Here is a 13,029-nt window from a genome sequence, read left to right on the forward strand (position 1 = left end):
GCTAGCGTGAGAGGGACACATGGCAGAAGAATAAAATCCTGGTATCTGAAGACCTGCTATGTTTTATAAGTTATGTTTTGATTTTGGAAAGACAAAGTGAATGTTTTAAGACATGTTATGAATTTATTGTGCAACGTTTATGAAATTTTTATATTCCGCGTATGTTTTTATTAACTCTGATAAATAGAACTATGTTGATGAGTAAATCCAACGTCCAAATGTGAGGCACCGGTAATGGGGCCTTACAAGTTTGTGAAATAAAACAATTTTTAAAACTTTAATAAAATTGATAAAAGAATATGCTTTTCCCAAAAAAACAATAAAAACAATTCAAAAATGAGGGTTTTTTAGAGAAACTCACTGTCGAAGCTTTTCGTTGAGAATCGAGTGTCCTATATTAGTACACGTTTTGTTAATAAAACTTGGTTCAAGTTTTAGTTTGTAAAAGTCTTTTATTTGTTAATTTTAGTCTAATGACCACACAAGCATACACACAAATAATTTCCTATATGACAAGTTAACAAGTATATATCGGGTTTTGTTAACTATTGTCTTAATAACTAAATTAATTAATAACTAAAGTAAATATATAAATATGATAAAACATTAAAGTTTCAGTATCTGGAAATTTTTAAGAAAATATTAATTTATTATTTTCAATGGATTTTTTCAGTTTTGTCGGTTTCGCGTTTAAAAATGAACCGGTCGGCTTTTCGTATAAAACATTACTTTTAAATCTTTGAAAACACTTGTTACACACACACACACACACACATATATATATATATATACACATATATATATATATATACATATATATATATATATACATATATATATATATTAGTTATGTTTTAAGAGTTATTTTACAAAGATATTTTATTTTTAATTTTAGTTAATATTTTCTTAAAATAGCAACTTTTAACGTTTTCGTGCCGAGTTCGCGACACAAACCGTTTAGGACCAAGTTTTGTTACCTTATCCTCTTCTCATATATTAACTTGTGTTATATATAAGTGTTTTACAATTTTAGTGGCTGTTCTAAACAGTCCCTAATCGTTGTGGCGGTTTGCCTTTAAAAACCGATTTTTCGACCGTTAAAGTTACCAACATGTAAAATAAACCAAATAAATCCACACCAATTATCTTATGAACTAAATTGTGACATCCCACATCGGTTGGGAAGGAGAACTAAGCCTTCTTTATAAAGAGGTGGATACCTTCCCCATCATAACGCGTTTTGGGCGCTTAATGGTAGTGGATGAGAGGAGAACTCCACAGTTAAGCGTGCTCAGGTGGGAGAAGTATGAGGATGGGTGACCACCTGGGCAACCAAAAGCAAATCCGTGAGGCGATGGTGGTACGTCCCGGCCAAAGCGGACAATATTATGATGCGGTGGTAGCTGGGCTGTTACAAATGGTATCAGAGCCAGGGCCGGACCGGTGGTGCCAGCGAGGATGCTGGACCCTAAAGGGGGTGGATTGTGACATCCCACATCGGTTGGGAAGGAGAACTAAGCCTTCTTTATAAAGAGGTGATACCTTCCCCATCATAACGCGTTTTGGGCGCTTAATGGTAGTGGATGAGAGGAGAACTCCACAATTAAGCGTGCTTAGGTGGGAGAAGTATGAGGATGGGTGATCACCTGGGCAACCAAAAGCAAATCCGTGAGGCGATGGTGGTACGTCCCGGCCAAAGCGGACAATATTATGATGCGGTGGTAGCTGGGCTGTTACATAAATATACACATTATAACATATAATCTTCTATTATTTCTAGATTTGATCACATGATTTCATATAGCACATTTCAATCAATTTAGATTCATAATTCCTAACTTATGTTTACTAATAATGGTAATAATCATTCTAACAAAATATAATATAACAAACATCATCATAACATCAAAAAATCCAGATCTTTATTATTGTCATGGTTTCTATAATAAGTCAAAATTATACTTTTCAACTATATTCCTTATTCCTTTTTAGAATGTTCTAACATGCATGCTTAATCATGTTTGTTCATTTTAAATCAGTTCAACAAGTATATGATCATTTCTATCATCATCACATCATCAAATCATCTCATCATGTATGCACAAGTTCAAGTGTTTCATCATTAGTTAATCAGCTTATGAATTTCCTAAGTGTTCAATTAACAAAGTTTCCTATTATAGTGACTTTTAGTTTTTAATATTTTTTTCTTATCCAATCTTCCAATTATGATCAAGTATGATTCTTGTTTATCTCATTAAACTAGTTTGGCAAGGTTTCGTGCAACCTATTGTTCTATTTAGATTTTGATTCTTCTATTATTCAAGTTACAAAGTTTCTATTTCTAGCAAGTAGGTTACAAATGATCCATACAATAATCCAATAGATACTTTGATGATATATTCTATCCTAATTCAAGTAACTCATTATCTATCAAAATCATATATGTTAAGTATTCATACAACAATCAAAGATTCAACTATGCATCCAACAAAGTTTCCTTCTTTAGCAATTTAAGAATTTCAACAATCATCTTCAAGCATTGTCTTTCAAATTAATAGATTATGAATTCTCTAACATACAACCTATCATCAATCTTAATCAATATAAATTTCCATCTTCATCAATTCATCAAAATCATCAATTTATCCAAGTAATCAAAAATCCCTAAATTGAAAAATTATGAACAAGTTCTTGCTACATTCAATTTTAGTACTAGCAATTCAATAGATCATGTTCATATCGTTTCTATTATTGATCATTGATTACCCAATATCCATCCTAACATCAAACTCAATAACCTAAATATGATCACCTAAATATTACCCAATATCCATCCATAATTTCACCTAAATATCCAATATCCTAACAACACTTTTAATAAATCTCATCAATCCAAATATGATCTTCAAGATGAATGTATGCATGTATGGGAGGGTTCTAACACTTCCCCTCACACACGGCTCATACACATACACATGCGTCCATAATTTCCAATCTCTAAGATCAACCTCAACCCATTAACACATAATCTTATCTATTCAATCATAGAAATCAACTTATAACTATAACTTTGGTTTTTGAAGATCTTAGGATGATGAAATTGATGAGATGGGTGTGTTATGCTTCTTTCCTTTTAATCCTTCCTCCTAGATGCCTAACACCACCTTGATCTTGATATAACTTGAATGTGTGATTTGAATTTGAATTTTGTGGATGAGTGTCTGGTGTGTATGTGCCATAAGTTTATAGAGAGAGTAAGGGAGGAGTAGCTTTGGTGAATTGATAAGTTAGGGTGTAATGTGGATAACCTATTGTTTTTACAACACATAATCTAGTATTTTTAAGGTAATGATTAGGAAGGTGTGTTGGTGCTAGGTGATTGGGAGAAAGGGAGGTGAAGGTGGTGATGTGGCAAGGGGGGGCGGGGGTGGTTAGGAGGTGAAGGGTTGAGTTATTATATCTAGTTTGGTGACTCAGTTTAATGTATTGCGAATTTGGATAATCATTCTGATCCCGTTTTTTAGTAATTTTAGTCAGACTTTGAACGGAATAAAATTCCTTATAATATAGATTATAAAAACTATTTTTCTCGAAATAGTTTGTTCCGGGTCCTTTAAGTGTCCTGGCTTTTGTTTACTTATGTTTCAGTTTTTGTGATTCGAGCATTCTAAAATTATGTTTATACATTATCTCTAATGTTTTAACATATATTTCAAGTTTTTTGGCCCATATATTAATGATTTATTTAATTTCTGGCCGGTTGCCTGATGTTATTCCACATAATGCTCGTTACGTGGCGAAATTTGGACTTTTTGTTGACTTTGTAAGATTTTGAATCTTAATAAGGAAAGATTTTATTGATATAATGATAGTTTATTTCTAAACATGATTACATCATCGATAAATTTTTGCCAAGTGTTACAACAACGACTAATGATTATTAGTTAAATGACACAAGAGTTAACCCTACATGTTGATGAACCCAAGCTAATAAGTGATACAAGATTTGATAATCAAAAACATAAACTGTTTAAATAACCAATCAACATAGTAAACAAGATTAAATAACCAAATTGAGTCAAGTTCATAATAAGTTAATTATAAAGAATTTGATCATAGTCAATTACACAAAACCCTAGCCTAAAGTGAACACGAAGGTTTTAGCCTGACATCGACATCACAAAGAAATAGCTTATTTGATGAAAGCATGTGATGATCTGACGAACCGAAAGCTTCGAGATGGTGAAAAATCATCCTAGGGCTTTTCTCTGGCTGCTGGAAAGAAGGATATGTCGAATGGGGGCTGAAAACTGATTATAATCTCAACTAGGGTTTTTTTTCAGTTTTTATGACCTTCGTGTAGTGCGAAGAGTTTTTAACCCTCAGTTCGCGTAGTGCGAACTAAGATAACCTCATATTCAGATTTGTCTCGTCGAGAAACCCAAAATTTATATATTATGGGTTTCGTTACTCATTTTCTAGGCCGAGATATGCCCGTTTTACTAAGAGACACTTTCTTGGTAACCCGTCTTGTTTAGTTTTCGCTTCGGCTTCAGGTTTCTCATCCAAACCATTCCCAAATCCTTCTTAACCATCCATTTATGTTTTCTGTGATTCCGTATTCTCGTAACTCACTTAATATTCATCTGGGAGGGTCTGAATTAGCTCGTTTAAGCTCCAAACACCTGAAATGATAAAAGGCAATGATAAAAGAACTCAAAGTAATCGTGTACGCTATATATAAACAATTAAAATACATGAAATTACACATATATACGATTTATAGCCGAACATCACATCTCCACACTTATCATTTGCTTGCTTTCAAGCAAACTCTCTTGCAACTCATACACCTCGAACGATTGTTCATCAATTATCATTATTAATACTAGTGAGGTATATGGTCATACTCAATTCCCAAGAACTGACACTTTCAAGATTGATAACCTACCAAATAATTTAGTATTGCATTTAAAAATTCTGAAACCGCCCAAACAAGTTTACATTGTTTCCAGTTAAGGCACGCATGTTCACACCCCTCATAATATAATATCTCTTCTCTCGGTTTAATATCTGGACCAACAAAAAATGTGTTGGTATCTCTCTGCCCTCTATACCGAGCATGAACACAATGTAATAAGCTTGTAAGCAAGTCATATCTCCACCTATTATCCACCAGTTTCATAAAGAATAGGACTAGGGTTTTGTTGTGGCTTAGGTTCAGGTATGGAATGGAATTTATTTAGTGACTTATAGTGGATGAAACCCAATTTATTCAAACAAACAAACAACACATTGACTATTATTTACAAACGATACTGACTTAAACATTGACTCTTTTTAAGCTTTTCTTTGAATTCCAAGTTTTTTCTTTCTTTTTTTTTCATTTTTCATTTTTTTAAGATAAATACTAACATCAATATATACGAACAACTGACCCAAGACATACTATGTACATTGTGTACTATGCTGGATAAAAAACTTATATAACTCTTAACATACCGGGTTTTCATCCACAAGGTTACAATAAAAGGTCAAGAATAACACGGCTTGTAATGAAAGTTTAACAAATGAAAGGGAAAAGTCACAAACTTGGCTACTAGGGGATAATGTAGGGTATAAGTATTTTTATTATTATGTAAAGACCATTATATATGAGTTTGTACAGTCCTATTTCTCCATACAGGTGGTGGTGTTAAGATCTCGACATGCATATGACAAACAAGTTCTAGATATCATGAACATACTGGTAACACTATTTTATAGTGATCATATGACATGTGTATGTATCTATATATTATTATGTGTATTATTATATATAAGGAAAATCTCACACACACACTAAAGGAAATGGACTGCTGATATGAAACATGTGTACCCGCCCCCATGACTCGTTATCCCATCTAAATGGTCCAATTTAATTTCCCTATTGAAAAACATTTGATAGGAAGACTTTCGAAAAGCTTAAAAACCGACCATGACCAAAGACCTCTACTTGGCATTTAATAACAACAATTTTCAATTTACAATTTCGCCTTTTGCGCACAATCAAGGTACTCTAAGGCAATAAAAATTTCATTTCCCCCCATCCCCACACTTGAGGTAAACATTGTAACACCCCGGCTAAAGCGGAATACGCCCGAGTGAGACGTACAGATTGCCCAAAACACATGTGACACTATTAAGTGACAATATTATCATTAATTAATTTAAACATCAAGTACACAAGTTTGTAACAAGAAATATAAGGGAAATACAAGAGCAATTAACAACTGGTCCATTTATTAATATAACCTAAGTTCTAGTGTCCTCGTCACGGCAACATTCTCTAAATAAGGTACCTGTAGCATATATATAAAATAATGTCAACTAAATGAATAGTTGGTGAGTTCACACAAGTTTTGATATAAGTACATAAAATCTACAATTCCATGAACAAGTGTAAATGAGCAAGTAAAGTCCTTTCTAGTTGGGATTGTGCACCAACGTACTCGGATAATGCGCAATTAAGTGTCCTTTCTGTTGGTAACAACCAATGTACTCGGATCGGGGGTCCCTATTCCACTCATAACATCGAGGTCCTGAGTTCATAGGGGGGCGTATGATCATACTTAATGAGGAAACCATGAGCACGTAATCTTTGAGCAAGTAAGCAAGTAAACACACAAGTCCATGTAACGAATTGTAGTTTGTAGATAATAAATAAACAAAATTAAATTGTTGATCGGATATATATGCTACCCCCAAAATAGTTGAAAATGGTAAAGGGGGGGGGGGTGTGAGAAACTCACCTTTGATATTGGAGACAACTTGAAATAATAACCGAAAGCGAGTTAACAAACGAAGCAATTAAATCTCACGAAACTATAAATAATAACGAAGATACAAAAATCAAGGACTAGCTACCGGAATTATAAAGTTAATTAACTTATGGTAAATGAGGACTTGGGGATTTTTAATGAGTTTAACAAAAATGAATAAAGTTTATATAAATCATTTGATGTTTATTGTTGAAGAATGATTTGTAGAAAAATAATTATAACTTATTAATATATGATTAAATAATAATATTAATAACAATTTATGATTAAACATTGTTTCCAAGTAACATAATTAATTAATTAACTTAAAAGTTTTGCACGAATTCTCTTAAAGAAAATAATAAATAGTAGTTATGTTGAAATAAAATAAACAATAATTAATTTACTCAATTATTAATTCAAAGATACGAAGTATGTTATATCTATTGTAAAATATTTTAAATAAAAGAAATTTCTATAAATAATCTTATTTAAAAAAAAGTTTATAAGTTATGATGATCAACGAATCATAAGATTTAGATAAATATATATTCATGTTTGTTCTTAAAAAATAACTAGGCTTGATCCAAGATTTAGAAAAATCAAAGTGTTCATCTTGGATATCGATGATCATAATGACTCTTAAAACCAAGATATAATATTTTTATGATAAAAGTAACATGATCATGAAGAACAACTTATTGACAAGTATGAACATTCAAGATAAAATTAAAACGAAAGCTATAAAATGCTTGAAATGGTAACAACTTACTTGTTAGTGCTCTTAAACTTAAGAAAAGAATGGATTGAGGTGTGAAAATAATGGAGGATTTGTCCTCCTTTTATATTGAAAATATAGAGTTGTTATGTTAAGGAAATTATGAAAATTAATCATATTTAATATAATTAAAACACAAATTAAAAATTGTTTAATAGGGTATTCAAAAGGTTTAACTATTTTAATAAATTTTATTGAATTAAAACATTCATTAGTTTTTATTAGTTAAGTAACATATGAAAAGATGATGATAATAATAATAATTATAAATAATAAAAGTAGTAGTTGTAGTTAAATAATAATTCTAGTGAATTGCATGGGACATGTACATAAATATTTGATCTTGATTATGAATGTTTTAAATGAGTATGTAATACTACTACAAGGGTGGTGAAATGTATAATTGAACAGAAATGATCACATAAAATACATTAATGAAAATTGAGATTAATTAATGATTTTATAAAAATATATAAATTTAAATAGAAACAAAATTTAAAATTTAAAATGGGTCGAGTTTTCGAGTTTGAAAAGTAACGAATGTTACAGGACTAACAACTTTTAGAAATTTCGTCCCGAAATTAGAATAAAAATAAAAAAAATTAAAAGAGAACAACTAATAAACGGAGTTGTTGGAAATTTTAGCAATTTTATACATGCACAATTAAAATAAAATAACGTAGGCCTTTGAATGACCCGAAAGAACGCCACAAATAGGAAATATGACAATGACATTTATATATAGGATGTACCAGCGGCGTATCCACCATGCCCTTATCATATTATATTTGCCCCGTTATCCAAAAATCATTCCAAGTTCCGAGTTATTTCACACAACCGTACTTATTATATTTTCCATGCGAGGACTTTGATAATTACGTGTCGACCCGTAATTACCTCTATTGTCGGATGGTCCATATAACTTGCTTTATTGTGTGGTTTTAAGACATAAACCTTAGATAAAGAAAAAAAATATTCTCATATAGAACTTCAAAAAAAAATAATGAATTAAAAAGGGTAAAAACATTACAAAACACATTAATAGACCGTTCAGGCCAAGGACGACGTTAAAACACTAAGTCAAGTAAATAGAATCATTGTCTAAACCAAGTGAACGATGTTGAAAACGAAATAAACGAGGTAATGAATTAAAGAACGAAACATTTAGAATTATAACCACGTAACATGTAATTGAAATACTGGGATCGAGAATAACGTGGTAGGTAAACATAGCATTTAACCAACGAAATATGAACATGTAAATTTGATAACGCATTGGGTTCGAGAATAGATTAGATAAACGAAACTGTTATATATCAAAATATCAAAAGGTTTAACGAATGTAAATCTCTTAATAATATCCAACGTAACTAGCGGCAACATTGAGATGAATAAACAATTACATCTTACGAACATGTAAATTTATAATAAAGTGAAATGGGTGAACGGAATTTTAATATCAAAATCAGATAGGTCCATAAAAAGAAAATTTCCAATAATAACCTTGAGTTTATCAAAGTAAACAATTGAATTTTCTTTTAAAGCAAAATAACGCATTTGTCTCAGATTGATGAAATCACGAACAAACAAATGGTTCAAATAAAACATTACGTGGAAGAGAAGTAAACGAATAATCCAAAACAATTTGTGTAATAAATAACATAACATAAACTTAGAATGTACATGGGACACAATTCCGGTTCAAAGTAAATGACTTTATTAAGAGAGAGTCGGTCACAAATATTCAAATGTAAAAATATCATAAAAACACGGTTTCTATTAGGTAGCTATGTACACATAAATGTTCATAGTCTCAATTTTCACTTAACGGGTATTTTTAATGGAAAAAAATGGGTCATAGACCACGAGTTTGAAATAACAACGTAAACCAATTTAATAAAGCAAATAAGAATGATGTACGAATTTACGTTTCCTAAAATACAAATGATTATGGATCAAAGATCAATGACAATCGAAATAAACTTTGTGAACAATATTCTAAGGATATAAAAATCACTTTGGGTAAGTTCTAAACATACTGTTGAGTCAAGAAATTGACCTAAGGGGGAGATTGTTGAGTCAAAGATTTGACCTAAATGAAGTACATAGAAGATTGGAATCTTCTCAACCTCCTCTGATTTCGCTAAGTAATGGATCCGAGCACACCTTAGACATCCGAGCAAGCTTTTACTTAGCCGGGTACGATATTTTTCCTACTGGGCAAGGTTTACTTCAAGTAGTCTTCTTTAGTGGATATCCGAGCAGGGTTTGCAAATTAGTGCATTGCCGGGTAAGGTACACTAGTTTATGTAAATCCGGACAAGGTTCACTTTATCAAGCAAGTTTGTTCTTCAGAACCAAGTATTTTACTCTTCCGAGTAAGGTTTGGTTGACCAAGTCCAAGAAGCCGAGTGATTGGAAGACCGGGCAAGGTATTCATTAATAAGTATGGTCCAAGTATGCTTGATGATCTAAAGGAATATCTCTAAGTAATATCGGGCAAGGTTCAGCTCAAGCAAGGAACAGTACTCCCGAGTACACTTTGCTAATAAGTTATTTTATAGCAAAGAGCTGAAATGAATAATTGAAGAACAAGGTTGCTCGTAAGGAGTTGTCGGGCAAAGTCTGGCAAAGTCAAGAAGACTGAAGTTTACTCGGTGAGTATTTTACTTGGTGAAATACTCTTCAAGCAAAGTCTACCCGGAAACTGATCCCGAGCACACTTCTATGTTACCAAGTCATGAAGGATGGCAGAGTACACAGCGTACTCGGAAAATGAAGATTTATGAGAAGCCTTCTCGGAAGACTTGTTTTACACTTAGTTTATTTTGAATATGTAATTTGAATATGTATGATTGTATTTAGGGTTTCTAGAAGGAATGACAACTGTCCTAGGTTGGCAGGCCTATAAATAGAATGTTTAGGGCACGCCGACAAGAGAGAGAGAGGACACGGATTTTGAGCCTTTACACTTTTCGGATAAGAAAGAATATTTCTTGAAAGTGACGGCTGTCCTAGGATTCCTAGAACCCTAAATCGATTATCCACTTTGTATGATGAAAATTATATAGATGGAAATCTTTTGAGTGAATCTTGTGTGTGCTTTCTACCTTTGATTATTATTTGCAACCGTATGTTTGTTATTGATTCCGCCTTTAACAAACGGATATCTTTCTAAATATAGCAACCCGTCATTAACTCTCTTGTCAACACATTAATCTGTGTGAGTTATGACATGATTAATTAAGATCCAGCTGAAATCGAGGGGCCCGACAAGTGGTATCAGAGCTAGCTACTGCTATTTTGAAAATATTGTTGCTGATTGAAGATTTGAAGAAGAATGACGTAAGCAGACCACTGTTCGATTGATTTGTGACGTCAGCAGCCCTGTCTTTTCATTTTTCTTCCAGATCTACAATCTACCGGTGTTTTCTCTTCCTTATTTCAATTAAAGTTCTAATCTTTATATCTAAATCTTGTTCTAATCACATCAGACACATCAGATCTGAGCATTCTGTTTTCAGATCTGATTATTTTGAAACTCTGTGTTTACAAAGAAACTGATTTTTGATTTCTCAAAATGTCTGGGTATGAGAAACAAGAGGTGTCTACTAACAAGATACCAAGGTTGTATGGACAGGAAAACTTTATCAATTGGAAAATACTCTTTGAAGAAGCCGTATGCTACAATGATATTGATATGTGGAACTCCATCAAGAATGGTCCACAAACTACTGTTGAAGAAGGTGCAAATGCAGCTGCAACTGCTGCTGTAAGAGAAAGAATGAGAAAGGTGGATGACAAAGCCTTAGCTATGATTAAGCTAGGTTTGTCTTGGGAGATTCTGACCAAGGTGGCACATCACACAACTGCCAAGCAAATGTATGATGCCATCCTTGAGATGTATGAAGGGAATACTGAACTAAAGAACATAAAGAAGCAAAGATTGAAGCAACAGTTGGAAAGGTTCAAGTATAAGGAAGGAGAGAGGTTGAAATCAATACTAGAACGTTTTCTAAGTATTGTGAATGAGTTGAGGACAACTGATTATGTAATGACTGACATTGATTTAAATACAAAGTTACTCAACTCAATGCCAAAAGAATGGTATACTGCTTGCAAGTTCATCCTTCAGAAGCATAATTTCAATGAATTGAAATTGGATGATGTAGTATACTTTCTTCAGGCTGCAGAACTTGAAATGATAGAGAATGAGATGATTAATGAAGATAGACCCTGCTTCAATGTTTCAAATGCATTGATTGCACCCATGGGAAATCTGTCTACCAAGAATCAACAGCAAATTCCCATTATTGAAGAACCAGCTGAACATAATGTTGTTACTCCAAAATCTTTCATTGGAGGTAGCACAAGTAATCAAGGAAATCAGCAGAGGTTCAATGTGCAACTGATTGATGACACTGATTCTGCCTCTATGCCAAGTGGAAATGTTCCTCATACTGGCACAGGACATGGTCAAAGCAATGATACACAGGCTTTGATGTCTATGTTTACTGAGTCATATAATGCATTTGTTGCAAAGAACCTAATTCACACAAGTGTGGTACAAGATGATTTAGAGCAAATTGATGCAGATGACTTGGAAGACATGTATTTGAAGTGGTAAGCTGTCATGTTGGGTTTGAGAAGTAAAAGGCTGTATAACAGAACTGGTAGGTCTCTGGTTTCTGGTCCTAATGACAGGATTGAATTTGACAAGTCAAAAGCAATCTGCTACAATTGTCAGCAACCTGGTCATTTTGCAAGAGAATGCAATCCACCAAGAAACTTTCAAATGAATCAATTCCAAAATCAACAACCAGGAGGTCAGCAGCAATATCAACAAAATCAACCAAGAGGTCAGCAGCATTACCAACAAAATCAGCTAAGATTCAACAACAACAACAATCAAATGAACAACTTCAACAACAACAACTTCAATCCCAACAACAATTACAACCCCAACTTCAACAACTTTCAGCCTCAAATGAATAATCAACAACAAAGTATGCAACAGACTCAAGGTTTTCAAATGAATAACAATCAAAACCTTCAAGCAGCTCAAAATGTTCCAAACAACACTGTTCCAACAAATCAAAATTAGATCAGAAATCAAGGAAATGTGGCAGTGTCTACACAGCATGAAGGAAATTTTGATTGGAGCAATCATGAAGAGGACATTGCAGATGATATCAGGAAAGCAAATGTGGCATTCATGGCCATAATTGAGAAAGAAAAAGGATCATCATCTCAGGTACACTCTGCTCCTACTGTTGATTTAAATGAACTTATCATTGAATTGAGAACAAAAGTAGGCAAGCTGGAAAGTGAGTGTTTTAGAAAACAAAGTATCATCAATGAGTATGAGGCAAGTGAGATGATCAGTGAAGAAAAGATTAAAAGCCTTGAAGATGATTGCATGATCAATTACATAACTCAAACCAGATACAT

The sequence above is a fragment of the Bidens hawaiensis genome, unplaced genomic scaffold (genome assembly GCF_021521415.1).
Source record: "Bidens hawaiensis isolate Kalapana, Puna unplaced genomic scaffold, B.hawaiensis_p1.1 tig00025972_1, whole genome shotgun sequence".
NCBI classification, from domain to species: Eukaryota; Viridiplantae; Streptophyta; class Magnoliopsida; order Asterales; family Asteraceae; genus Bidens; species Bidens hawaiensis.